Source organism: Triticum aestivum, chromosome 3A (genome assembly GCF_018294505.1).
Source record: "Triticum aestivum cultivar Chinese Spring chromosome 3A, IWGSC CS RefSeq v2.1, whole genome shotgun sequence".
NCBI lineage: Eukaryota > Viridiplantae > Streptophyta > Magnoliopsida > Poales > Poaceae > Triticum > Triticum aestivum.
The window spans coordinates 166,336,570-166,361,380 of record NC_057800.1 but is presented as its reverse complement, the minus strand read 5'-3'; the positions used below and the strand labels follow the sequence as shown (position 1 = coordinate 166,361,380).

The 24,811-nt window shown below is 46.5% G+C and overlaps 1 long non-coding RNA gene across 1 annotated transcript; it reads left to right on the top strand.

The window, feature by feature from the left end:
* The first annotated feature begins 15,107 nt into the window (after positions 1-15,107).
* Positions 15,108-16,512, top strand: LOC123058179 (uncharacterized). Its single transcript, XR_006427084.1, has 3 exons — positions 15,108-15,349; positions 15,871-16,096; positions 16,207-16,512. It is a non-coding gene; the product is annotated as an uncharacterized lncRNA (long non-coding RNA).
* The last annotated feature ends 8,299 nt before the right edge of the window (positions 16,513-24,811 follow it).

Here is a 24,811-nt window from a genome sequence, read left to right as displayed (position 1 = left end):
TCAAACTTCCGCATGTACCTTTTTCTTCACCATTATATGCATCGATATGACTTAAGTTTTGGCCAAGCTGGGTTGCCTGGCTCCTGTGCTTACCCCTACGTTCCCGATTGTTCGGCTAGGCGGTAAAGGGAGCACCTCTGCGATTGTTACTGCCGGGTCAGCCGGATGTGTACCTCAGACTGGGTGAAGCCGAAAGCTAGCGTTCTTAAGGGAATATTCGGTCGGTGAAATAAAAGATGATCTTTTTACTCATTTTATGCGCCCCCAGATGCTTTTTTCTGCGTCTTTTCACGCAGTCCGGACATGCACTTTAGGGCATGCCTCCCAGCGAAAGGAACCCCTAACGGAACTATTCTCTCTGGAAGATGTTTCTTACTAACCATGTAATATAACATAACTAGTTGGGCACTTGTCTGATAAAGCACTAATGACCCCTACGCCTGGTCTCCACGCATACCCCGGTTCTTATATAACCGCTATGGTATTCGGACACACTCCGGACCGTCAGGTCCCGAGGTTGAAGCGAAAAGGTCGGCAACGACAAACGATCTACAATCCGGCTAGAAGGCATTACACATGTCAATTCAAAATTACATAGTCATTCTGACTGATTGTATTCCTCTTCTATACCATCTAACAGGCTGTCTAATTTACAGTCCTGCTGGGAATACTTCGCGGCCAACTCTACTTGGCCGTATACTAAGCTTACAGGGATCTCCTTCCCGTCAGGCCCCACTGGTCCGACCTCGGCCATGTGGTTTGGGTCAGACTTCGTAAAACGGGTCTTCACCATGGCCCAGGCCTCCCTAGCGCCTTGTCGGCAGGCCGATATCTTCCACAACCGGAAGCGCCGCCGAGCTCCCTTCAGCTTCTCCGCAAGCTCTCCAAGGCCCTCGGGCATGGAGTGGGCAGGCCATAAGGCTTGGGCAACGCCTCGCATCGCCTGCCGAATTCGCTCGTGCAGTTGCAAGAGTTCGGGAAGAAGGTCACCCGTAGAACCGGGCATCTCCTCTGCAGGACGACCTGTGAGCATACCTACAGACATTACTCTGTTAGTCGACTTCCTCGCCGAACTCTTTTTTCAAAGTTCGTTCAAGCACTTACTAAATATGCCGCGTCGAAGCCGCTGATTCTCCTTCGTGGAGTCCGACAGCTGGCCACGAACATCTTTAAGTTCGACGTCCAGCTTGGTGTTGGCATCCTGAAGATCATTCTTCTCTCGCCTCACCTTTGTCAACGTACTCTCACCGGCCTTTAGCCGGCGTAAGAGTTGTTGCTTTTCCGGATCGAGTCCGGCGCCATCTGCAATATGATTTGTCAGATTTGCACCCACACCGCACAATACTAATCTTTCGAAGTGTATCTTACCTGAGGGGGTCTCTTTGGGCTCCCCTGCTGCGGCTAGTGCGGCCTCTAGTTGGGCCTTGCACTTTTCCAGCTCCTGGGACAGTACGGTATTCTTCTCTGTAAGAACCTGCATATTAAATGATCCTTAAATCAGTTGCTCTAACTGTTTCAAGTCTCGGGGGCTACTGGTATATATATATATTTGACCAAAATTTTCTTACCCGTATGTCTTTTACATACTGCTCCGTGGCTCTGGCTAAACCATTTTGAGCGGCACGGAGGTACGCATCTCCCGAATTAAAGGCATCTAAAGCCTCTTGGGAGAAACAAGCGTCGCGTAGAACTGTCCGGCGACGCCTGTGGTTCATGGCACTCTCCACTTCAGAATTTGTGGCAGACAGCCTGTCCGCATCCTCTGTCGGAGGAGCGTCCGGTGCGCGCCTTGTGCTCGCCTCCGCTTCCTGGCCAGACGTTGGAGCCTGGCTGGTGGAGGCGCGATTGGCAACCTCTCCGGATGTAGTCCGGCGAGGTCTCTTCGTTCTGAAGATAGCACGAACGTTAATATGCCCTGACAGAATAACACCAGGGAAACAGAGGGTGCGCTATACCTTTGCGCCGGCATCTCAGTCCGGACTACATTCCTTTTTGCCCCACGGGGCCCTGCGGCCCCTCGTTGGCTAGCCGCCGCAGGTTCGGCCTCCCGCCTCGGAAATCTCCCCTGCAAAACACGGTTGTCGTCAGAAACACCGGAATACGTGAGAATGGAATCTCTCTCAAGGGAATGAGACTCCGGTTTCTGTCACCTGGGAGGCCGGGATTAACCCTGGGTAATCAGCCGTAATGGCTACCAAGGTATTGTCCTTGCTTAGCTGATGGAACACCCCGTCGATAAGCTCCACCGATATGTCCGGATCCTCTTCGGAGTCCGGATCGAGGGACCGTTCTGGGTCCTCGGGCTGTGGAGGGCGGCTGTTTATATCCTTTACCTCCTGTCGCAGTTCCTGCATTGAAGTCGTTAGACTACATATCTAACCGTGGGAGTATAAAACAAACGGGCAAGCGCAATTGTTCACTTACCCAACTTGGAGGATCGTACATAGTAAATCCGGCCCGCGGGTTGACGCGGAGGAATTCCTCCTTTTCTCCCTTGTACAAAGAGGATAAGATCTTTACTAGGGCGGCGGCTGAGGCCGGCCCCTTACGACCGTAACGGGTGGCGTCATCCTCCCCGTTGAAATCCCACATGGGGTGGCCTCTATATTGAAGCGGCTGCACCCCCCGCATAATGCATGCGGCCATGACTCCAATCATGGTTAGTCCGGAATGAGCCAACAGTCTTATCCGGCCCATCAGGTAAAGGACGTCTCTGTCGCTTTCTCTCTGAGAGCTCCGCGGACGCCAGCTCAAGCGTTTCTTCAATGGAGCACTGTTGAACTCAGGGAGACCGACCCGGATAGGGTCCGGTAGCGGGACGTCATCTATGTAAAACCATTCCGAAGGCCAGTCCTCGGACGCCTTCTTTGGGGTTCCGGATAGGTATCCGGTCCCGGCGATGCGCCATACTTCGGCTCCGCCCACTTGGTATATAGACCCCTCTTGAGAACGGGGCACCAGGCAGAATAACCTCTTCCACAGCGCGAAATGAGCCTCAACGCCTAAAAATAGCTCGCAAAGGGCGACGAAACCCGCAATATGTAATACGGAGGCGGGCGTGAGATTGTGCAGCTGGAGGCCGTAGAACTCCAGAAGCCCGCGGAGAAATGGATGAATTGGAAATCCCAGTCCCCTTATTAGATAGGGGACGAGGCACACCCGCTCTCCTTTAGAAGGATTGGGGGTGCTCTCCGCTTGTTTTCCGCCATTGTAGGTGGCGAGACCGGCTCGGACCGGGACCATGTATGCCTGAGGGAGAAATCCCTTGGCCTGAAGCGACACTAACTCGCTATGCGGGATGGTGCAACTCTCCCAGTCCCCGGGTTTGGGACCGGAGGGGCGAGGGGAGGAGCTGCGACGGCTGGTCATGTTGGAATGGACCTTTGCTGGAAGCGCTCTGATGATAACTCGCGGAGAGGAGAAGATGTGGTTTGGACCTAAATCCCCATCCCGTTAAATAGGCGGCTCGTTTATACGGCTAGGGGTGTGGATGTAAAAACGCCCCGGCTTTTCGCATTCGTTTGACACGTGGAAGACGGCCATTATTGGGCGTGGAAGCCGAGGAGCACTACATTACAAAAATCAGACATTATTCCTACAGGTACACAGGATTTGGAGAAGAACCCGCCTTGCAATGCCGAACAATCTGCGCGCCGGACGCGTCGTCATTGAAGCCTGGTTCGGGGGCTACTGAGGGAGTCCTGGATTAGGGGGTGTTCGGGTAGCCGGACTATACCTTCAGCCGGACTCCTGGACTATGAAGATACAAGATTGAAGACTTCGTCCCGTGTCCGGAAGGGACTTTCCTTGGCGTGGAAGGCAAGCTTGGCGATGCGGATATTCAAGATCTCCTACCATTGTAACCGACTCGTGTAACCCTAACCCCATCCGGTGTCTATATAAACCGGAGAGTTGTAGTCCGTAGGACATCAACTCCATATACAACAATCATACCATAGGCTACCTTCTAGGGTTTAGCCTCCTTGATCTCATGGTAGATCTACTCTTGTACTACCCATATCATCAATATTAATCAAGCAGGAGTAGGGTATTACCTCCATCGAGAGGGCCCGAACCTGGGTAAAAACATCGTGTCCCTTGTCTCCTGTTACCATCCAGCCTTGACGCACAGTTTGGGACCCCCTACCCGAGATCCGCCGGTTTTGACACCGACAATTGCCTTGAGGATTTTGCGCTTGATCCAATTGTCATCCGTGTCCTTGCTCCCGTGATCTCGTAGTGAGACCGCGAGTTTGGTCACTCTCCGATAAAGCTCACGAGGTTCTTCATCTTCTTTCATTGCAAACTCATTGGCCTCATCTTGTACCACTTCATAATTGGAGCGTTGAATGCTTGCGCTTCCCCGGTAGAGAGAGACAACACAATGCCATGCATCTTTGTCCAAGGCGAAGGGATGAAGATGAGGTAGGTCTTCGGGTGGAATTGCATCTTGAATGATGAAGAGAGCATTCTCATTGAATTGATTATCCGCGGCTTCTCGAGGAGTGAAGTTGCTTGGATCATGCGGATAAAAACCTTCTTCAATGATTCTCCAAAGGTTAGTGTTCACATGATTTAAATGACATTTAAAGCGGTAAACCCAAGAATCAAAGTCCTCATTTTTCACAATCTTAGGAGGAGGACCGGCATGATTCAAATGAGTGGAAGGAATCGGTCCACCGTAAACAAGTGGTGGTTCCACATGGGCAAAGATGCCGGTGCCATTCTTACCACTAGAAGAAGGAGCCTTTTCACTAGTAGCTTCCCCCTTGTCGGGGATAGCATTCGTCACCTTGTTGGTGGGATCACCCACTTTCAACGGTGCGGTGGATAGTTTAAGCCCCTCAAGAAATTTAGTAAACATGCTCTCAACTTCGGTCGTCATGGAGGTTTTCAATGTCTCCAAGGCCACATTGAACTCCTCACGAGAGGCCGAAGTTCCCTCATCGCCCGTAGACGAGATAGGATTCACACCGGAGTGTTCCTCCACACCGTCTACTGTATCAACCATACTCTTTGGACGGTGAAGTCCTTAAAAAAGAGATGAGGCTCTGATACCAATTGAAATGATCGATATGGTTGACTAGAGGGGGGGGGGGGGTGAATAGGCAACTAACAATTTTTAGCTTTTCTTTAGCAATTTAAACTTTGCATCTGTAGGATCGAAAGTATGTCTAGAGGGGGGGGGGTGATTAGACTACTTGGCCAAATAAAAACTTAGCCTTTTCCCAATTTTAGTTCTTGGCAGATTTTAGCTATTGTAGGACAAGTCAAGCAATCGTCACACAATTCAAGCAAGCATGCAAAGAGTATATTGGCAGCGGAAAGTAAAGCATGCAACTTGCAAGAATGTAAAGGGAAGGGTTTGGAGAATTCAAACGCAACTGGAGACACGGATGTTTTTCCCGTGGTTCGGATAGGTGGTGCTATCCTACATCCACGTTGATGGAGACTTCAACCCACAAAGGGTAACGGTAACGCGAGTCCACGGAGGGCTCCACCCACAAAGGGTAACGGTTGCGCGAGTCCATAAAGGGCTCCACCCACGAAGGGTCCACGAAGAAGCAACCACCCACAAAGGGTCCACGAATAAGCAACCTTGTCTATCCCACCATGGCCATCGCCCACGAAGGACTTGCCTCACTAGCGGTAGATCTTCACGAAGTAGGCGATCTCCTTTCCCTTACAAACTCCTTGGTTCAACTCCACAATCTTGTCGGAGGCTCCCAAGTGACACCTAGCCAATCTAGGAGACACCACTCTCCAAGAAGTAACAAATGGTGTGTAGGTAATGAACTCCTTGCTCTTGTGCTTGAAATGATAGTCTCCCCAACACTCAACTCTCTCTCATAGGATTTGGATTTTGTGGAAAGAAGATTTGAGTGGAAAGCAACTTGGGAAGGCTAGAGATCAAGATTCATATGGTAGGAATGGAATGTCTTGATCTCAACACATGAGTAGGTGGTTCTCTCTCAGAACATATGAGTTGGAATTGTGTATGCGTTCTGATGGCTCTCTCCACGAATGAAGAGGAGGTGGAGGGGTATATATAGCCTCCACACAAAATCCAACCGTTACACACAGTTTTCCAATCTCGGTGGGACCAAATCAACAAACTCGGTCGGACTGAAAAGGTAAACCTAGTGACTGTTAGAGATTTTCGGTGGGACTGACATGCAACTCGGTAGGACTGATATGGTTAGGGTTTGGGCATAACGTAATCTCGGTGAGACCGATTACACAAACTCGGTGAGACCGAATTTGGTAATTAGCTAACCAGAGAGTTGGTCAGGCAAACTCGATGGGACCGATTTGCTCTTTCGGTGAGACCGAAAAGTTACAAAAAGGAAACACTGAATTTACATTGCAATCTCGGTGGGACCGATTTGCTCTTTTGGTGAGACCGAAAAGTTACGAAAGGGAAACAAAGAGTTTGCAATCCCATCTCGGTGAGACTGAGATCCCTATCGGTAGAACCGAATTGTTAGGGTTTGGCAGTGGCTTATGACAAGTGAAACTCGGTGGCGCCGGATAGAAAGAATCGGTATGACCGAGTTTGGCTTAGGGTTTAGGTCATTTGTGGATATGGGAAAGTAGTTGAGGGTTTTGGAGCATATCACTAAGCACATGAAGCAAGAGGCTCATTAAGCAACACCTCATCCCTCCTTGATAGTATTGGCTTTTCCTAAAGACTCAATGTGATCTTGGATCACTAAAATATAAAATGAAGAGTCTTGAGCTTTTGAGCTTGACCCAATCCTTTGTCCTTAGCATTTTGAGGGTTCCACTTTCACATCCATGCCATGCCAATCATTGAGCTTTCCTGAAATAGTCATCTTGGAATAGCATTAGCTCAATGAGCTATATGTTGTTATGAATTACCAAAACCACCTAGGGATAGTTGCACTTTCAATCTCTCCCTTTTTGGTAATTGATGACAACATATAGATCAAAGCTTCGACAAATGATAATAAGCATGAAATATATCGTCGCTTTGAGAAGTATGTGACAAGTAAGAGCTCCCCTTAAATTTTTGCATATTTAAAATTTGCTTTGGACTGCAAATGCACAAAGAGTTAGAGTCATGGGTTACTCTTCCATGTCACATACATCTTGGTGGAGTGCTTAAAATGATAAGAATGAAATACATGCACTCATCACCAAGAATAGTGAATGATCACATAAGATAGATAAGATAATAGCATTAAGCAAACATTAAGTGTAGCTTATGATCAAACACATGATCATCAATGTCTCACAGATAACGGCATAGTATCTCAAGCACTCAAAAGCAAACAAAGTTCGAAAAACCACCAAATAGAGCAAGAGAGAAAAAAGCAACACTCTCTCTCTCGAAGCCTATGATTTATACATTTTTCTCCCCCTTTGGCAACAAGTTACCAAAAAGTTCCTAGAAAATGCATAGTGCTAGATCGACGCTCAGGCTTGATCTTCAGGTGGTGGTGGAGTCTGGAGCACTCCAAGGACGAAGCCTTCTGTAGACGTGGTTGGAGTTGAGGCTGAAGTAGATGCTGGAGCTGGTGGAACTGAGGCTGTAGCTGGTGCAGAAGTGGTGGCTCTGGTGTCAGCAACTGGCACTGCATGTGATCTCTGAGCTCTTGGCACTCTGGCAAATGCATCAGTTGTAGTCTTGCCTCTCCTCTCCTGCATGTCATCCTGAAGTTGTTCCACTGTAGACTGAATCTCTGTTACTTTGACATCCAAGTCATAGAACTTTTGTTCCATGATTCTCTCTAAGCTCTACTGATTCTGAGTGAGGGTGGCCAGTCCTTGATCAATCCTCAGTGTGGATGCAATCAAGTAACCAAGCTGCTCTTGTTTGGTTTTTAAGAAGTACTCAGATGCCTCCTCTTGAGTTGGCATCTTGGCAGCTTTCTCCTTCCTTGCCTTCTCCTTCTTTGCTTGTGCTTGAACGGACGATGGTTCATTCTCATGCATGACAACCTGATTATCTTCAAAATCTGGATGAATGGGCAGATGTTCCTTATCCAAAAGGTATATCCCCGTGCTCATCTTGGAGTTAATGAGCTCCTGGATCTGAGGGGCATAACCACAGCTCCTCTTCTGATCTGCTGCAGTTCTCTTGATAGTCTCTACTATGAGGCTCATGACCTTGAATTTCTGAGGCACATCAAATACATGAAGCAAATTGATTGCATGGCCTCTGATCATCTTGTGATCACCTGACTTGGGCAATAGAGTGTGCCTAAGGATCCAGTTGATAGTTGGCAGCCCTGACAGAAGATAATGCACTGAGCCAAATTTGAAAGTATCAAGTGCCTCGTTTGGAATTTCCTTGTACATGTTGGACATAGAGATGTGGTCCATCTTCTTCTTGGCATAGATATCCAAGTCATCCTCATGCTCTTCAGGGGCATTGATGAGCTGTGCCCACTCAGCAACTGTAGATTGGTACCTTGTACCTTCAGACATCCATGTGATCTTTCCATCTGGGTAGAAATGTGTTGTGGAGTAGAATTGCATAATGAGTTCCTCGTTCCACTTTGTGAGCTTCTGCCCAACAAAGTCTGCTACTCCACAAGCATTGAAGCTGTCAATCACACCAGGATAGTGTTCCTCATTTTCTTTCATGTAGGTCCAGTCGACCCATCTCATGTCACACACAATGGGCTTCTTATCAAGCAGCACTGTCTCATAAAAGTCCTGCTGTTCCTTAGTGTGGAACCTGTAGTCAACAGCAGTCCTTCTCCTTGAAGCATACGGATCTGCTTCTCTCCACTTCCTGAGCCCTGAGTCTCTCCTGAGCTTCATGTCCTCAGCCACAGAATGAGCATCACTATGGTCTGCGATTTTGGGCTTGAGCTTTCTGAGCACTTGACCTTATTCTTCTTATTCAGCAATGTCAGGCACTGGGGCCTTGTTCTTTTCAGCTGTAGGTATGCTCCTTGTATTCCTCTTTGGCTTTGGCTTTGGAGCCGGCTTGGCCTTAGAAGCAGTTGACCCTGATCTTATGGCATCACCCATCAGCTTGGGTGCCTTAGGTGCTGGTGCAGCAACCTCTTCTTCTTCATCCTCATCTTCCATGATGGAAGCCTTTCCAAGCACTTTGGCTACGGTCTTCTTGACCCTTTCCTTCCTTTTCTTGCCTTTAGCAACAACTGGCTCTATGGGAGTGGGTTTCTCAGTTGAAGCTCTGGCCTTTGACATAGGTTGCCTGCCTGCTAGCCTTTTGATTTTCATCCCTGGCTTTGTGCCCTGTGCTGGCTCAACTCTCTTTGATGTGGCTTCCTCTTCCTCTGCCACATAATCTTCATCCTCTGATTCTGAGGTTCTCTTCTTCCTCTGAATGGCGGCAGCCTTTGGCAGATTGCTAGGAGTACTTCTGCTGCCATCATCTAAAGAACTTGAGGGACTAGTGCCCTCACTCATCTGCACTTGCTCTTCTGACATGTTCTGGCTATCACTTTGGTCTGACATGATGAACAAGCTGACTGCTGACCCTGTGAATAGTTTATAGATGAGGTAGAATAGATGAGCATCACAAAATGCAGAGATTTTTGTAAAAGAATGACTCAAAATCTTAGTTTTAGTTTCCCACTGAAATCATCTCGGATCTACCGATTTTCAAACTCGGTGATACCGAAGTAGTTTTTGGAACCTAAACTAGTGAACTCGGTCAGACCGAGTCACAGTTCGGTGGCACCGAGACTGCTAGGGTTTCACAGAGTTCCAAAATCAGTCACACCGATAAGTAATTCTCGGTCAGACCGAGTCTCACTTGTGCAATGGCATAAGCCAAATCGGTGGGACCGAGTTTTTCAACTCGGTGGGTCCGAGAAGGTTTCGGCGGAAACCTAAACCTAGAATTTTCGAATCAAACCTAATCTACGAGTTCATTGACTGGATAGAAGTTTATCAAACGTGGCAAGAATCATGATGATCACAATGTGCTAAGAATCGGATTGGGGAATAGCACAAAGATCGACTCCATACCCTAGTTCGGCGGAGACTCGCTACGGCGACAACAGCGGGGTTGAATTCCATTGACGGCGATGGAGACCAGCGACTGGAGGCGGCTGGCGGCGAGGAGACGATCCGGAGACCAAGTTGGTAGAGCAGGCTATCGCGCGGGCGAAGGGGTTCGGAGAAATTTCCAAATTTTGCCCGTGACTATATATAGCCCGACCCTGTCGGTGTGACCGAGTGGAACAACTCGGTGGCACCGAGATGCAAAACCGTAGACAATTATTGCAACTCGGTGTGACCGAAAGGTTCAAATCAGTTGCACCAAGATCGAAAACCTAGATCAACTTAATGATCTCAGTAGGACCGAAAGTAGGGTATCGGTCAGACCGAGAATCATAAAGAGGTTTTGGAAGTTTAAGTCTATGACGAATCGGGGACTCCGAGCGCTCCTCACACAGAGTGGTTCAAATCTGACTTGATCAAATTTTGTGATGTAGCATGAATAGAGTTTGAGACGAGAAAAGCATAGATAGCTAGAGGAGGTTCTTAGGCATTCTTGTCCATCCACTTGGCAAAAGGAAATAAAACCAAACAATCAAAACAACAAGTGGATGTCCTCGAATGAGTAAAATATGCAACCAGCATGCTCACACAATAAGATGGCAAATGAAATATGTGACAAGACATGCACAACCAATTCTAGCATCTATCAAGCAATTTGCGATGACAAGGTCATCTATATATGAGTATATTGACATAGGAGTCAAGTGAGAACACTTGATCATAGGTCATACTCATCGTTTAAGCTCAAGTGGGGTTACCACTTTTACATAAAGCATTGTTGTGTTCACATCTTTAGAGTTGCTTTAGCTCAAGTCTTAGAGTAAAGCTCCCCCTAGATGTGATATCCCCCTTAGAGGGATGAACTAACCTCGGGTTTTGTCGATGATGACTTCATATAGATGTTGAAGATGTGGATGCTCAATGTTGATGTAGATCACTTGGAGCTATCCATTTGAGTGAATTGCACTTTCAATACCTACATGGGTTAGTTCCACAAGGAACAAACAAGGATATCCATAGACATAGAGTGATGCACACACAAGATGATGTCCATGAAAACTTTTAGGTTACCTTGTCCCTTGTCTTACCAATAAGAGGGTTTGTGACTCCTTGAACTAGTGCAAGATGTGCAAGTTGATTGCACTTGTTCTTGCCAAAATGATAAGAGTAAAGTATGTTGGCGGAGTCACCCTCAAGAACTCTCTAGTTCTTCTTCTTTTGGATCCACACCATCTTGATGGGAATCCTTGGAGTTGTAGTCGTACTTGATGAAGTGGAACTTGAAGTAGTCTTGGGAATCCACTTGACTAAGGTCTTAGGAGCTTCTTCAAATGCATCAATTTCCTCTTGAAGCTTGTCCTTGCCTTTTTGCTTGTAGTCTTGTGGTGGAAGATCATCTTGAGCTTGTGTCCCTTGAAAGAAGTATCATACTTCTCTTGTTGAGGAACAAACTTTGTCTTGGGGTATTGATCTTCTTCCCACTCAACTCCATTGGCATTGAACTTTCGTTCAAAACCAACACCTTGATTCTTCCGGTGCATTCCTTGCTTGCGCACAATTTCCTCGAATTGCTTACTCCTGTCAAGGCTTTTGTACACTCCTTTCTCTATAATTCCCTTCATAAGCTATTTTCTTGCTCAAGTGTAACTTGGCTAAGAGAATCATTAGTGGAATCAAGAGAACTACTAGAAGCAACAATATTGGATTTAGCATGATCATTGTTACTGCTAGAGGAAGAATCTTTCTTGTTCTTGTTACTAGATTTGACTTGAAGCATGTAAGTGGATAAGAGTAAATGCTTGGCAATGTAAGGAGAAGTTTTCTTGCGGAGATCATCATTGATTGCTTTTAAGAACTCATGCTCTTGCTCAAGATTGAGCTTTTCAAAGCGTAATTTCTCATGAGCTCTTAAAAGTTCTCGATGATCTTCGAAAGATAGTTTATGAGCTAACTTAAGAGTGTTTAGTTCTTCAGTTAGAGCCTCAATCTTCTCCTTATCATTGTCATTCGTTTATCTTGATTAGCATGATTAATTGACGTTTCATCATAGTATTCATCACTAGAGTTGTCAACAAGCAAATCATCACCTAACAAGTCATCTTCATCACTATTGAAATCAACATACTCGGGGTGTGTTATCTTAGGACCTTTGGTCATGAAGCATCTTCCAATTCCTTCATTTGGTGAGTCAAATATGTCGTAGGAGTTTGGTTGACACAAGTGCTTAGACCGGCACACCTTCATCTTGAGTATCTTCGGAGTCGGAGTGATAACTTCTCTCGGAGTGGCTGTCGGAGGTCGGAGCCGGATACCCATTCACCAACATGAGCTTGATGTCTTCGTTTTGTGTAGCTCCTTGATGATTTTCCTTCCTTTCTGAATCCTTGCTTCTCCGTGAGTATCTTCGTTCATAACGATCATCTCTACTCCTTCTCTCTCTTGGTGGTGATTCTTTGCTTCTTCTTTTTGGAGAATCTTCTCTTCTCTTGTAGGGAGCCGTACACTCATTGGGAATAGTGTCCGGGTCTTCCACAACTGTAGCAGTTTCGCTCTCGACTAGAAGATCTTTCGTCATTGTAGGACCTTGACTTGAAGCTTCTATCTTTGCTTCTACTCTTGTAGAACTTGTTGAAGTTCTTCACCATTAAGCTAATTCTTCATTGAAGTTTGTTTCTCACTTGATGATGTAGGAGCTTCACATGAGGCTTTGGTAGGCACCACTTGATTTGTTGTGAAGTTCCTCTTTATCCTTAAGTGACATCTCATGAGCAACAATTCTTCCAATCACCTTCGTTGGCTTGAGATCTTTGTAATTGGGCATCATTTGGATCAATGTGCACACGGTATCATATTTTCTATCCAAGGCTCTTAGAATCTTCTTGATGATGTATCTATCGGTCATCTCTTCACTTCCTAAGCCGGCAATCTCATTTGTGATGAGAGCAAGCCTAGAGTACATTTCAGCGACACCTTCACCATCCTTCATTTTGAACTTGTCAAGTTGACTTTGAAGCACATCCAACTTGGATTCCTTGACGGAGTCGGTACCTTCGTGCATATCAATCAAAGTGTCCCAAATTTCCTTTGCATTCTCAAGACGGCTGATTTTGTTGAATTCTTCGGGGCACAATCCTTTGAAGAGAATATCACAAGCTTGAGCATTATATTGCAACATCTTCAACTCATCCGCGGTAGCTTCATGGTTTGGTTCTTTCCCATCAAAGAAGTCACCTTGCAAACCAACACACACAATAGCCCAAACGGCGGGGTTATGTCCAAGAATATGCATTTTCATTTTATGCTTCCAACTAGCAAAATTAGTACCATCAAAGTAAGGACCTCTACGGTGATAATTTCCCTCGCTAGACGCCATACTCTCCTAGGTTGTGAAACCAAGGCTATGACCACCAAAAGCTATGGAGATCAAAGCAAATGGAGACCAAAGCTCTGATACCACTTGTAGGATCGAAAGTATGTCTAGAGGGGGGGTGATTAGACTACTTGACCAAATAAAAACTTAGCCTTTTCCCAATTTTAGTTCTTGGCAGATTTTAGCTATTGTAGGACAAGTCAAGCAATCATCACACAATTCAAGCAAGCATGCAAAGAGTATATTGGCAGCGGAAAATAAAGCATGCAACTTGCAAGAATGTAAAGGCAAGGGTTTGGAGAATTCAAACGCAACTGGAGACACGGATTTTTTTCCCGTGGTTCGGATAGGTGGTGCTATCCTACATCCACGTTGATGGAGACTTCAACCCACAAAGGGTAACGGTTGCGCGAGTCCACGGAGGGCTCCACCCACAAAGGGTAACGGTTGCGCGAGTCCACAAAGGGCTCCACCCACGAAGGGTCCACGAAGAAGCAACCACCCACAAAGGGTCCACGAAGAAGCAACCTTGTCTATCCCACCATGGCCATCGCCCACGAAGGACTTGCCTCACTAGCGGTAGATCTTCACGAAGTAGGCGATCTCCTTGCCCTTACAAACTCCTTGGTTCAACTCCACAATCTTGTCGGAGGCTCCCAAGTGACACCTAGCCAATCTAGGAGACACCACTCTCCAAGAAGTAACAAATGGTGTGTAGGTAATGAATTCCTTGCTCTTGTGCTTCAAATGATAGTCTCCCCAACACTCAACTCTCTCTCATAGGATTTGGATTTTGTGGAAAGAAGATTTGAGTGGAAAGCAACTTGGGAAGGCTAGAGATCAAGATTCATATGGTAGGAATGGAATGTCTTGATCTCAACACATGAGTAGGTGGTTCTCTCTCAGAACATATGAGTTAATTGTGTATGCGTTCTGATGGCTCTCTCCATGAATGAAGAGGAGGTGGAGGGGTATATATAGCCTCCACACAAAATCCAACCGTTACACACGGTTTTTCAATCTCGGTGGGACCGAATCAACAAACTCGGTCGGACCGAAAAGGTAAACCTAGTGACCGTTAGAGATTTTCGGTGGGACTGACATGCAACTCGGTAGGACCGATATGGTTAGGGTTTGGGCATAACGTAATCTCGGTGAAACCGAACTTCTTCTTCTTCTTCTTCTTCTTCTTCTTCTTCTTCTTCTTCTTCTTCTTCTTCTTCTTCTTCTTCTTCTTCTTCCCTCCCTGATCATGATGCGTGTAGACACATGCACAAGTTAGGTCTTGTGATCTATTTCAGGAACTGCTGCTAGCCTTGTAGTTAGTTATATCCTGTTTGTATGTATGATGTGTACCAGGTGCTTCGTAGGTAGTGTGTGTACCGAGCTTTTGTTGTCATGTACCTTTGGCTGGACCATTGCACTGGTTATGTAGATATATCCTTTTGAAGTTCTTATATCCTGGTGCACGAAAACCACACAGGCCTTTAGACTATGTACGTGAATTGTTTGACTATGGTCACCTGACCACTACTCCGTGGATGGTTGGTCCTTCTGCCATTAGGCAGGATATCTTTTGTTTTTCTCTACGAACTGCAGGTGCTTGAAATAAGACAACTGGTAGCCAGTTCTTCAATAAGAACAACTGAGACAGATTTGAAACATGTTTTAGACGTTTCGGAGGTGGTATATAGCAGTTCATTATCGGTGTATAATTTACTGAGACCACAAATAAATTTTAAAGCTACTGATTTAGGCCGAGTAAGCAAAACATATAAACAGGAATAAAGTAAATTATTCTTTTAGCAAATCAGAGTGAGCTTTATTGATCCAGGGATTGTCTATAGGAATTGCAAGAAAATCATGAGGAATTTCTTTCAGGTCGCAATGGCTGACAAAGAGCTTCAGGTTCATGGTTCACCAGGTTCTGCTGGCTCCACTAACAGTTGCCTGCAAGCACTTGCATAGGTCAGCTGAGATACGTCTTGCACACCTACGAGTTGATTCTTCTAGGGATCTAATTTTCTAAACGAACTTTCAGTTGCAATGCACAAATATGTTGCTAGATGAGGTTTAGAATTTATTTGGCAGAAGCTGTTTTAAGATTAGTATATTGTAGTGTTTCTCTGAGGGAATTCCGTGAATATTTGGTCATTGCCAACAAATCTAAAATAGAATGGAAGCGATTGTTTGGAATGGATATACTGCCAACAAACCAGCAGTCGAACTGAACTAGAATACTGTGTGTATTTTAGCTTAAGCAATCTAGGATTCACTCCTGGATGTTAGAGCAACATATTTCAGAATGTAATTAATCAATGTTGCTTCCCGCGAAGTATATTTCTTTTGTTTCAATAAGCATTATGCACAACTCGATGCTTGGTGCAACATGAGTTCATCTTATTATGTGAATATAGTGGTTGGCATGCTCAATTCGTCCTCATTGGCATCTGAACCTGAGGCTCCTGACTTACTCAAATGTTCTCCAGTTATTCCCCCTCTCCTACAAATGTGATCAATTTGGCATGGGTATGCGTACAGTTGGAATGAGGCGCCATGGGAAGGATTCAAATATCTGAGAAGTGTGCTAAATCAATAGTGCCAATCGGTTCAGTTTCAGCTTCAAAAACATTGGGTGATTGAAAATGGCATGCTATATTTCTGCAACAAGGCTCCCTAAATATTCCCTATGTTCTAAACTGGATTCTGACAAGGGTAAAGATATCTGAGACATCCCTCATTTTATTTTAAGACCATTACTTTTTTGCCTACCTCTCCTTATATAATCTCTAACATGGCCGGCTCTCTATTCTCTGTGGTTTAAGGTGTACACCCTGCTATTTGGTCAGAAGTCTGGGAGTTCATACTTGGTTGTTTGATCTCGAGAACACCTTTGATGACCACGGGCAAATTGGGCGAACCAGAAGGTACTCGACTCATTCTATGCTTTTCATGACTGCAATTTCCATCAAGTACATATATGATGTCTTCACACTCCATTATAATCAATAATTGCCTTACTGTAAAGGACTCATTCATTTTGCGTTCATTAATCTTGAACTATAGATTAAATCTTTTTGCTGCATGTTAAGTTATGTGTGAAAGGATGATTAATATGAGGCATACATTCTTTGTTTTATGGATATATACATTAACTGCTGCATGTATATCATCACAAGCAAAAAATGTGTATTTTTGCATTCATTAACTGCTGAAAGGATGATTAACTGCTGCATGTTATGAACTAGGATGAACTTATACATGCAGAGAGAGAGAGAGAGAGAGAGAGAGAGAGAGTTCAATATTTGTTCAATCCTTCCCCCCCCCCCTCTCTCTCTCTGACCGCTGCTAGCAGGTCGTTGACATATTCGGGTTGTAGGTCACAGAAACAAAGTTTAGAGTTATTTTATGTTTTCGCTCAGCAATTTCATGCATTACATATCTTTTTGTGTTTAGTTTTTTTCGAATTCTACAATTTGTAGCATTGAGCTAAACTGACATTCGTTTTAGTTAACTTACATTCCTGGATGTTTTTAAACTGATATTATTTCCATAATCTCAGGTTTGTACTTGGCTTTATCAGAATTAGAATATGCAGAACATGTGTTGGAGAAGTGCCCATTTGGTTTTATGAAATAATATTCAGTCAGTTTAAAGTTATTTTCATGTTGATTGCATTTTGTTGTAGGAACGTGCAAAGAAACTAATGTTTGATCATGTCGTTGACCGGCTCTGTTATGATAATTCTTTGAGAAAGTGGTCACATTCCACATGAAGAACCCGTAGTACCATGTTTTACCATCTCTATCGCCACTATGTTTGGCTTTTGGTTTCTTTTTATTTTCCTGCTCTGAGTACTCGCCCTCTAATGTTGTACAAGTGAATGTTTTTTTTGAATCAAAAAATCTGAATATATGAGTCGAACCATGCTTCATACAAACTTGATTACTACCTGCTTGAGAATATCGTTGGGACCAGCACCCCGCGCCAAGGTGCGGTACCGATCTAGTTTATAAGGTACTACGTTTTGAACATCAACACACCATTTTTTATTATTTTTCTAACCCACCGAATTTTTTTTGACACGAAACATTTTCTATGACCCTACAAACCGTCTCTGGAAATGGACATGCCTAGTGACGCCCAAAACTGTCGCCAGATTTCAGGCCGGAATGTTGTCAAAGTTGTCGAGGGCGTTGCCTCGGGAGGAAAGACCTTGTGGCGGTGGACCATCACATAAAATGAGTTTACGACGTTTCATGTTTCGCCACCATTTTTGTCACTGAATAAAGCAAATTTTGTAATCCATGCAGGGTAGGGTTGTCTAGGTGCGTCTTGGGGTGGTGGGAGTAGCGCACCGGAGAATAATTTTACGGTAACTCCAATCCCATACTTGCGGCGTCTCTCACAGTAGTGTCTCAGAGTCGTTTGCTCGCCGGTTCGTCAAATCGGCGGGATTAGGTCTTCTGGATGTCGGCGACAAAGCAACGGGGTGGTGATTCCTTCAGAGGTTGGTGTCCTCCTGCTCTGTCCCCGTCGATGTGCCGTGGTCTCTGAGGCAGTCGAGGAGTAGTGTGGTTCATGTTCGGAGGATGGCTGCTGCCCATGGTGGTGGCGTCGTCTCGTGGGACAAGATGGCTTACCGGGAGCACGGATAGAGGCACAAGGACGATGGATCTGATGGTCTCTCTCGACTTTATCGATGAGCGACGCCAGATTTGAGGTTGGGATGGCACAGGGACGACCCCGGCCGACATTGCCACAACGTTATGTGCCCGCTACGTGGTCTTCGGTTCACAAAGCCCTTACGACTATGGTGCCCTCCCAGGTATGGCAACGAAGGAGGTTCTTCTCCTGTCTCTCTGGCGACGTTTGGGGTTGGAAATGACCGTTGGTTTTGGTAATCTCACTTTGGGTTTAATGACATAGTACACAAGTACTTAAAAAAACCTTTAAAATAGTAGAGATTTTATTTGGTTTCGGATCAGGTACGATTCTCGTTTGGGTCCGTAGTTGGAGCCTTTTTCCAGTTATATCATGTGTGCTTCCATAGTATTCGATCTCATTAACGATTTCCGCAAGGGTCTATCTACGTCTCAGTCGACTGAGACTTCACGAAGTCTCAGTCGGCTGATGTCATCACATGTAGATTAGGCCTGTTAACTAGCTCTATTTCTGCTGGGTTGAATCGGCTTAGCACTTGGGCTTATTTCATTTTACTTGTTTGTTTGTCTGTTATTTTTAGGCTGGGCTGCCCACTTTTTCTATTGTCACTAGGCCCGACCCTTTTCTTTCTTTTCTTCAGCGGTCGCGGACGTACGGTGCCAGCCCACGTACAGATGCATGTGCATGCAGATGGATGGATATGGGCCTGTAGAGTGTACTATACATGATTAGCATGTCTACGTGTGTCATCTTATCACATATGTACGTATGTGTGTCACTGTGAGAACACGTGTCATTTGACTACGCGGTCCTGTGACACCGGCTAGCTATACGTGGGTCACGATTTCCCTCTAGTTAGGGTTTGCCTTTTTCTCCCGGAGGCGACCACGCCGCCGTCGAGTTCTATCTTCCCCTACCACGTACCCCTATCTCAGGCGATCGTTTACGACGCTGGGAGCGGCCGTGTGCCGCAGCCCTGCTTCTGCTTGGCTAGGGAACGGTGGAGTTAGGGTTCCCCAAACAAAAAACCCGATCTGTTGTCTCATCGGGTTAGGGTTCTTGATGGCTTCGAACGCGGCATCGGCCACGGCGGAAGCAGAGGATGTTGAGGCGATGATGCGAGAGCTGGGACTGACGGAGGAAGACCTAGATGATGTGATCTTTGATGAGAAGCAAGCTCCTGCGGAGGGGCCTAGATGGATCATGCTTGCCAGAGTCAACACCACCAAGACATACAGCCAGACCTGGTTCTATAGGAACATGCGTTCGGCGTGGGATGCTGCGCAGGAAGTGAAGTTCAAACCTCTTGAAGAGAATCTGTATACCGTCCAATTCTCGTGCTTGGGAGATTGGGAGAGGGTGATCAATGACGGGCCGTGGAACTTCAGAGGAGATGCGGTGGTAATGGCTCGCTATGATGGGATCTCAAAGCCGTCGACGGTCAAGTTAGAGACGATCGATATCTGGATTCAAATCCACGACCTGCCCGATCTGTATGCCCATCTGATTACCCCTCTGGCGGCCAAAGTAGGGGAAGTCTTGTTTACGGAGCCCTTGTCTCATGATTTCATTGGTAATTTCTACCGGGTCTGGGTGCGGATCAATGTATCCAAACCTTTGAAGAATGCTGTATCCATGGTCAGAGAGGGGAAGAGGCAGATCTACAGAGTCAAATACGAAAAGCTGCCTGACTGGTGTGCCGTCTGTGGTAGGCTTGGGCATCTTTACAAGGAGCATGGGAACGGGATCCACCCACCATCTGCCCTGGTGTTCAAGGACCTGCGAGCGAGCTGGGTAATGCGTACAGGAAGAGGCCCGGGGGGAGGCCGTGGCAATCGTGGAGGCAGGAGAGGAGGCCGTTCTGGTGGTAGGAACAACACCAGGTATGAAGAGGGCAATACTAGCTATGCTGGGACCAAGAACATGGGAAGAACAGGGACGGCTGCAGCGCCGGGGGCTGAGGACGTAGACATGGAAGACGCGACCAGGAAAAGGCTAGCGGCTGGACTGTTAGAAAGGACACAGAACGATACTGCAGGGCAGGGAAGGATTACAGCTGACAATAATCTAGCCTTGGTGCCTGTGGGCAGCTCTGTTGCCAGTCCACCACCGACGAGGGAGTTGAAGAGATCTAAGACTTTTGAAGAAGGGAATGAAGGATCAAACTCAGCAGTTAAGAACTTGGCGGGCTCCTTCGAGGAGCGCCGCCGGGCCCAATGAGTACCATGTGTTGGAACTGCCGTGGCGCGGGCAAAGCCGCGGCGGTTCGTGAGCTTCGTGATTTCGCGAGGCAATTTGCCCCTACCCTGTTGTGCATAGTTGAAACACAAATAGATGGTAATAGGGTAGAAGCTTTAGCTGGTACGTTGGGTTATGATAATGCATATGCTGTTAGTAGTCAGGGCCGAAGTGGTGGCATTGGTCTGTTTTGGAATAATTCAATAAATGTTGAGATTTTTGGTTACTCTGATTATCACTTGGATGTTTTGGTCGAGGAACAGAACCAGGATAGGTGGAGGCTGACATGTGTATATGGGGAAGCACAAACAAATTTGAGGCACCAAACCTGGACAGTTTTGAAGAATATCAGTACTTTGAGCTCCTTGCCGTGGTTGTGCGTGGGTGATTTCAACGAAGTGTTACGTCCGGAAGAGCATGCGGGGGTTGGGCAGCGGAGTAATGCTCAAATACAAGCATTCCGAGATACTATAGATATTTGCATGTTGCAAGATTTGGGCTACTCGGGGCACTTTTGGACCTTTGAGAAAAAAGTTGTTGGAGGAAGCTACACAAGATGCAGGTTGGACAGAGCATTAGCTAATGCGGGATGGATGAACAAGTTTCCTATGGCCTCGGTTTCACATCTCACATGCGCCACGTCGGATCACGCACCGATTTTGGTGGAGTTCGGAGATACAGATCGGTTGCAAGCACAGAAATCTTTTAAATACGAGGTGATGTGGGAATCACATGAAGGTTTTAAGGATGTGGTTCTAGCAGATTGGGAAGCTAGCCCTCCATGTCTGTCGGTGGAGGATTTGAAACAAAAACTGCAAACCATCTCACAGGGCCTAGTTAAATGGAGCAGAGACACTTTCGGCAGCGTCCGGAAGGAAATAAAGAGGCTTAAGAAGGAGTTGGAAGATCTGCGGGCCGATCCAGCAAGGATAGCTCCCTCACATAATGAGTTGAAAATAAACCAAAATTTGATCGAGGTGTATCATCGTGAGGAAGTTATGTGGAGGCAAAGATCCAGGATAGAATGGCTCACTGCGGGCGATCGCAACACGAAGTTTTTTCATCTACGAGCCAGTATCCGAAGGAAGAAAAACATGATAAAAGCCCTCCAAAATTCCCTCGGGGTAGTGGTTGATGATCCGGCTGAACTACGGGCGTTGGCCAATGAATTCTATCACAATCTGTACACTTCGGAGGGTGTTCAAAACATGGATGCAGTACTTGATCATGTTCCGAGGAAGGTGTCAGCAGAGATGAATGCCTCATTGTGTGCCCCTTATACGAATGAGGAGGTTAAGACCGCCCTCTTTCAGATGTTTCCAACAAAAGCGCCGGGGCCCGATGGTTTCCCGGCTCATTTTTACCAAAGACACTGGGATGTGTGTGGAGAGGAGGTAACAAAAATTATCTTGAGTATTGTCCGGAGGGAGGAGAGTCCGGAATGCATCAATGATACGGTTTTGGTGCTCATACCCAAGGTAACAAGCCCCACTGCTTTATCTCAGTATAGACCTATCAGTTTGTGCAATGTGTTATACAAGATAGCATCCAAGGTAATTGCAAATAGACTGAAACTCATTCTGCCAGACATTATCTCTGAGGAGCAGTCCGCTTTTGTCCCCGGAAGGTTAATTACTGACAATATAATTTCAGCTTATGAGTGTCTGCACTTTATGAAGCGGTCTAGATCAAAATCAAATAATTTTTGTGCACTGAAATTGGACATGATGAAGGCCTATGATCGGGTAGAGTGGACATATCTGAGGGCTATCATGACTAAACTTGGGTTTGCAGGACAGTGGATTGATACTGTGATGAGCATGGTGTCTTCGGTATCTTTCTCGGTAATGTTCAACGGAGAGAAGCTCGAATCGTTCCAACCATCGAGAGGAATCCGACAAGGAGATCCAATCTCCCCCTACTTATTCTTGATTGCAGCAGAGGGCCTTTCGTGCCTCCTTAAATCAAGTTCTTCGTCATCGTTTGCAGGTATTCAAGTGGCCCCAACGGCTCCCACCGTTAACCACTTGTTGTTTGCAGATGATAGCCTGTTGCTATTCAAGGCCAATGTAGAGGGTGCAGGTGTGGCATCAAACTTGCTCGAGACCTACTGCGCAGCTTCGGGGCAGAGAATCAATCATGAGAAGTCTTCAATTTTCTTCAGTAAGTCGTGTCAGGCCACGTTGAAGGAATCAATAAAAAACACCTTGCATGTGCACAAGGAGACTTTGAATGAACGCTATCTAGGCATGCCAACCGATGTGGGACGTTCGAAAAATGGCACGTTCAAATACTTGAGAGACCGGGTGTGGGAGAAGATCAAAGGATGGATGGAGAAGCTGTTGTCCTCAGCAGGTAAAGAAGTGTTAATCAAGGCTGTGGCCCAAGCGATACCAGTCTATTCTATGTCCTGTTTCAGGTTGCCAAGAGGCCTTTGTGAAAATATAACCTCAATCATACGACAGTTTTGGTGGGGAAGCAAGCAGGGGAGAAGAAAGCCCGCATGGGTGGCTTGGGATATTATGACAAGCCCGAAAAGTTTGGGAGGGTTGGGATTTCGGGATATGGAGATCTTCAACTTAGCTCTACTAGCACGGCAAGCGTGGAGGCTGCTAACGGGGGAACTGAGCTTAAGTGCCAGGATTTTAAAAGCTGTTTATTTCCCGGAGGTTTCTATTCTTGAGGCGGAGCTTGGGTCACACCCTTCTCAGGTTTGGCGCTCGATCATTGACGGTCGGGATGTTTTGATACAGGGTACTGTGAAGAGGATTGGAGATGGCGAGTCCACTTATATCTGGAGACACAATTGGATACCGAGGGAGGGAGTAAGAAGACCTATCACATCGCTAACGCAAAACCCTCCGATCATGGTCTCCGAGCTTATAGATAGTACCACGGCATCGTGGAAAGAGGAGCTGATTCGAGCAACCTTTGCTCGGTTTGATGCCGACGATATTCTGAAGATACCACTGTGTACTCGCAAGGTTGCGGACTTTTGGGCTTGGCAGGAAGAACCAAGAGGAAATTTCAGTGTTCGGTCCTGTTACCGCATGATCCTCAGAACAAAGCATGAGCGGGAGGCCTGGCTGAGCGGAGAAGCGGGAACTTCTATTGTGCAGCAGGAGGCGGACAAGTGGAGTACTATTTGGCACATGCAGGTTCCATCGAAACTACGCATGTTCGTTTGGAGATTGGCGAGAAACTCCATGCCCACTATTGATTTACTCAAACACCGCAATATGGCCACCGAGGACAAATGCCCTTTGTGCGGGGCGGTTGACTCTTGGAGACATGCACTCTTTATGTGTCCGATGTCAAGCAGCGTTTGGGCCTTAGCTCCGGAGGAGTTGGTTCATCATCTCGTGGACAGAGTGGAAGAACACCCCAAGGATTGGCTTTTTGCTATGAGTGGAGTGTTGAACGGAGATATGTTTGCACACATGATTGTTATTATGTGGGCAATTTGGCGAGCACGAAGGAAAGCGATCTATGAGGACATCTTCCAATCACCGCAATCTACTTATGGATTTATCACAAGCTTTCTTGATGACTTGAGATATATTAAGACAAGTGAACCTCGGAGGACCGTAGTCAAAGCTGCAAGACCAACCCAGTGGCAGGCTCCGGCCACGGGATGCGTGAAGATCAATGTGGACGCGGCCGCACCAAGGCAAGCCCGTTTCGGGGCTGTGGGTGCAATCTGCAGAAGTTCAGATGGTCTGTTTTTGGGAGCTTCGGCGCTGATCATAGAGCATATTGGGGACCCGGAAACGCTGGAGGCCATGGCGATCAGAGAAGGCCTTGCACTTGCGGAGGACTTGTACCAAAGGCGCATTCATGTTGCATCGGATTGCAAGAAGGCAGTAGACTCTCTGAAAAAGGAGGACGCATCTCCATATGGTGCTATTGTGCATGAAATATTAAGCCATTCTGCAACTTTTGATATGTGTAGGTTTAGCCATGAGTTTAGGAGCTCAAATTATGAAGCTCACAACTTAGCGAAGCATGCTTTATCTCTCGGGGGTGGCCGCCGTGTATGGTTAGGCCATCCCGGAGATCTTTCTTTCGTCCCTGTAAACATTGTGACGAATCAATAAAAAGCTTCGTGTGTTGTCTCAAAAAAAAACGTGTCATTTGACTCGCCCGCCTCCTTCCGGCGCCCCCTTCGACAAAACAAAAAAGTCTACTTGCGGTCGATTAAAAGACGTGCAGTTGCGGTCGGGTGCGGCACTTGCAGGTGCGGGGCTGTTGTCGGGCTTGCAACTGGCCCGCCCCCTCTCCCGCCACCCACTCTGACAAAACAAAAGCCGAGTTAGAACCATGTTGGCGAACATGCAGTTGCGGAAGGGTGCGACACTTGCAGTTGCGGGGCTGTTGTTGGGTTTGCAACTAGCCCGCCCCCTCTCCAGGCGCCCCCTTTGACAAAAGAAAAGTCGAGTTGCAACCATGTTGGGGGACATGCAGTTGCAGTCGGGTGCGGCACTTGCAGTTGCAGGGCTGTTGTTAGGCTGGCAACTGGCCCGCCCC